This window comes from Phalaenopsis equestris, unplaced genomic scaffold (assembly GCF_001263595.1).
Source record: "Phalaenopsis equestris unplaced genomic scaffold, ASM126359v1 Scaffold212053, whole genome shotgun sequence".
NCBI classification, from domain to species: Eukaryota; Viridiplantae; Streptophyta; class Magnoliopsida; order Asparagales; family Orchidaceae; genus Phalaenopsis; species Phalaenopsis equestris.
The window spans coordinates 265,925-270,942 of record NW_018231011.1 but is presented as its reverse complement, the minus strand read 5'-3'; the positions used below and the strand labels follow the sequence as shown (position 1 = coordinate 270,942).

The following is a 5,018-nucleotide window of genomic DNA, read 5'->3' as shown; positions in this document are numbered from 1 at the left end:
GTTCATCCTTCCCGCTACAGAGTATTTCTCCAAGTGGGCGGAGGCAGTCCCGTTACGTGAGGTTATGACATAGCACATCCTTCATTTTTTCAAAAGCCAAATCGTCTACAATTTTGAAGTACCGTGAAGAATAATTTCCGACAATGGGACAACTTTCAGAAGTATAAAGATCAACAATTTCGTCAAAAGACATGGGATAGATTGGAGATACTCTACAATTTACTATCCAAGAGAAATGATCTGACTGAGGCTTTCAACAAAACACTGGTACAGATTTTGAAGAAAACACCTGATGAAAACAAAAGGGATTGACACGACAAACTATTAGAAGCCTTGTGGGCCTACCGGACAACTTTCAGGACTTCCACTCAGTGTACACCTTATATGCTCGTGTACGGGACCGAGGCCGTGTTACCGCTAGAGATCCAGACACCATCTCTCAGAGTCGTCATTGCCGACCAGCTCACAACGGAAGGAAGTGCAAAACTCAGGCTTGAAGAACTCGAGAGTCTCGAAGGAAAATGATTGGAAGCACAACAACATTTGGAGCTCTACGAGGCAAATATGGTACAAGCACATGACAAATTGGTCCGCCCAAGGACATTCAAAATTGGTGACCTCATACTCGTGCTCAAAAGACCTATTCTTGCTCGCCGCAAAATAGGTGACAAATTCGAGCCAACTTGGGAGGGACCATTTGTCATTGAGAAGGTTTATACAGGGGGAGCCTACCAGTTAGTGGACTTTCGGGGTGAAAGACCCATGTTACCGATAAATGGACGATACTTGAAAACGTATTATGCGACCTGATGCTGCTTATGCCACTTACCTCTGCTTGCTTCTGCTTGCTTTGAAACTTTGAAACCTTGATTGTTTTAGGGTTATCTATATGGCCATATGTCTATGACCGGGTCCAAATTTTGTAATTAATCTCATATATAATGAAAATTTTGAGAAAATTTTTGAACTTCACACCTTCTCTTCTCTAGTTTTGGATTTAAAAATGTCATTAAATTAAAACAAGACTCACACACAAAATGAGTAATCCTTTTCACCAAAACAAACTAAAATTTACTTTGATAAATACTTTGTTGTGTTCTTTTTCATGCCAAACTTCAACCCACTGACGTTTCTTTCTGTCGTCTGCAGAAAAATGTCAGGACAGAGGTTGATCTTTGCCCTCCAGGACGGCTGCAACCTTGCACTGAACGAAGAGATGGCGTCACAAGCAGGTGTCATAGATGTCGACATGGATTTCCACCAGATTGATATGGACTACGACGGCCCTCTAATCCCTCTAATGGGCATAAAATGGGCATAATCAGCAATGAAGAAAAGAGGGGACTACCTTCACTGTTGAGGGTGACCACTCAGGACAACGCGCCTCGTAAGGGTAAGAACGTGATAACAGAACAAGATCCAATGGACGGACCTAGCTGACTGCCCTCCATTAGCTCCTCCAGCAAGGGGGTTAATAGCTGCCCACAGTGAACAACTGCCAAATACCCCACTCCACAGAACACAACGCAGAAACGCAAGCCGAAAGAAACAGAGAGCCTTTCTGCGACAGGAGCGCAAGCGCCAACGAAATGCAAGCGGTTTTCTTACCCCCATTCCTGAGGGACATATCTATGATCCAGAACTGAGAGAGACTTATGCCAGCATGCCTACTACAGACGAAGAATCAGGATTTCTGACAGGATCAGATGTACACCCAGTCCCAGATATCTTGTGCAGAGGTTGCCCAACATGCAACGTCGAGATACCAGCCAGGGCACCAGTCGTGGGCGCATTTGTAGAATGCCCGGACTGTAACGTTTTACATCTACAGCGCTTCAGTACATTAGAAGAGTACATTGCAAGCACCAACGAGTCTCAGACTCCAGATTTTGTGGCAAATGAACCGTATGTCCCACTGGGGACGGACGAGTGCGCACCGCGGAGCCTAGGATCGTCCATCCCGCTTGAGGCGGAATCTCATATTCCGGATCGGCCTGCACCAGTTTGGATTCCCGCCGAGGCCCGGAGGAACGAATGTCCTAGACAGCTGCCAGCTCCCGGCATGATGGAATATTACAAAATAAGAAAGGTAAAAAAAGATAATTCAAATTCTACGAAGAGGTTCAAGGAAAGTTTATCAACATATTGGAAGGCCTGGAGTTATATAACATAGTTTTCTCTGAAACTGATGAGAAAAGTATCCTGAAATGCATCTTTGATTTGAGAGATAGAGGTCGAGCAGGCGTTCTCATGGAAAGAACTTACTCTGAGCCGAAGAAGTGGATGCGAGGAAAGGGAAGAATCACCATTCAGTGCGGATGTTGCTACAATTTTACAAACGACAGGCAGGGGAATCCGCCTGAGATTCTCAGATATGACCAGGTGGATCCGTTACCACCCATGATAAAGTGGATGATAAAGAGAATGGTCAAGTGGAATATCTTACCCGCCACTTGCATTCCTAACAGTTGCATCATCAACATTTACGAAGAAGGTGACTGCATTCCTCCGCACATTGACCATCATGACTTTGTGAGGCCTTTCTGCACGGTCTCATTCATGAGTAAGAGCAATATTTTATTTGGAAAATAAATCGACGTAATCGGCCCTAGTGAATTCAGAGGAGCTGTGGAAATTCCTCTCCCAGTTGGTTCAGTGCTTGTTGTCAAGGGCAACGGTGCAGACGTGGCCAAACACTGCATAACAGGAGTACGACACCGTAGGGTGTCCGTGAACTTCCGCAGGATGGATGACAGTAAGATACCATATGGATTCCAGCAAGACCCGGAGTTGGAGGAACTCTTTCCTTACGAGCTATGAGAAGGTTGTACCTCTGAATTCATGCAAAGGGAACTCTTATCCTGGAGCATGTCTCAGAAGGTCACCTTGATCAGGAGCTCGATATACCAAGCGCAGAGGACTCATTTGCTTCCTTTTAACAAGCATGACACATATCTGATGTAATTATTCTATGATGTACTCATATCTTGAAAAAACTCTCAATGCATTTCAGCATTTATTACATGATGTACTCTCTTTGAGGCATTAGCTTACATTTGATCTGTAGTATCTTTATTGAAGCAGATTAATGGAAATTTCTTTCAAGTTGTGCCTTTTTGTCAATTGCCTTTTTGTACGGTGGATGAAAGCCGCGAACCTTGTGATGGTTCAAAGTTCCAATGAACAAAGAACAAAACAACAAATCTTCAACAATAAATAAAACACAAATAAAAGATAATTGTAATAAATAATGTAATAATAAATAACGAAATTTCTTTTGAAAATCAACCAATTGAAATTAAAACTTTAAAAAACAAATTTTTGAAAAATTAAATTGTCATAAACACAACAGGAAGATAAAACAAACCTGTTGAGTGGATACTTTCGTTTTCAGAATTTCCTACTCTTTGTGTGCGCAGCACAACCATTGTTATCTACACTAATTCTCTACACATCCTCGCAGAATTTCACATTCTGCACAAAACTCCATGAAGCTCTACAAATCTTCTTCAAAATCAACCTTTCACATAACTCACTACCACAAATTCAACATCACAAGATCTTTGTGAACTTCAAATCACATCTTCAAATCAGTACCTAAATCCCAAATCAGTACCTAAATCCTGTACCTAAATCCTGTTTCTTATATCTTTGAATTGATACTTACATTTCAATTCTCTTATCTTTGAATCGATACTTACATTTCAACTCTCATTTCTGAATTAGTCCTAAATTTCTGATTCTTTGCATTTGAGGTCAGATCTTATATTCTGACACCTTCTTTTAAGAATTGACCTCAATTTCAATTCTCATTTCTGAATTAGTCCTAAATTTCTGATTCTTTGCATTTGAGGTCAGATCTTATATTCTGACACCTTCTTTTAAGAATTGACCTCAATTTCAATTCTCATTTCTGAATTAGTCCTAAATTTCTGATTCTTTGCATTTGAGGTCAGATCTTATATTCTGACACCTTCTTTTAAGAATTGACCTCAATTTCAATTCTCATTTCTGAATTAGTCCTAAATTTCTGATTCTTTGCATTTAAGGTCAGACCTTATATTCCGACACCTTCTTTTGAGAATATACCTAAATTTCAATTCTCATTTCCGAATCAGTCCTAAATTTCTGATTCTTCACATTCGAGGTCAGACCTTACATTCCGACACTTTCTTTTGAGAATTGACCTACATTTTAATTCTCACTTCCGGATCAGTTCTAATTTCTGATTCTTCACATTCGAGGTCAGACCTTACATTCCGACACTTTCTTTTGAGAATTGACCTACATTTCAATCCTCATTTCCGAATCAGTCCTAATTTCTGATTCTTCACATTCGAGGTCAGACCTTACATTCCGACACTTTCTTTTGAGAATTGACCTACATTTTAATTCTCACTTCCGGATCAGTTCTAATTTCTGATTCTTTACATTTGAGGTCGGACCTTACATTCCGACACTTTCTTTTGAGAATTGACGTACATTTCAATTCTCATTTCTGAATCAATCCTACTTTTCTGACTCTTTACATTCGAGGTTGGTCCTTATACTCTGACTCTCCCTCTTTTTGATTTGATATTTGAATCTCAATTTCCACCTCGGAGTCAACACTTACATTTTGACTCCCATCCTTTGGAATCCTTTGGAAATGGAAATTTTTGAAATTTTATAACTCAAAATTCACTCTCCAATCCCCAGTGAGAGTCCCTACTCCTTGATTTCAATCAGACGATCACCTGCTAATTCCCCGGCAGAAAAAAAACACACACATAACTCTACGCATACTTCCGGGTCTGTTAACTTAGGAGTCTGTATTGGTTTTTTTTTAACTCATCGGTCAACGCCAATACGTGCGGTGTGCTTGCCCAGCACACCCCACCTATTGGGGGTCCATTTCTTGACCTCATTTTTGGTTGAGGTTTAGTTCTTCTTCTTTAGTAGCCTAGGGTCTAGCCATAGGATTTTTCCTGTTGACTATTCCTAGAAAACTAGACATGGAACCTTAGAAATTCTACCCT

General features: G+C 40.7%; 1 pseudogene; it reads left to right on the top strand.

The window, feature by feature from the left end:
• Positions 1 to 2,118: 2,118 nt before the first annotated feature.
• On the top strand, positions 2,119 to 2,820 carry LOC110036874 (annotated as a pseudogene).
• The last annotated feature ends 2,198 nt before the right edge of the window (positions 2,821 to 5,018 follow it).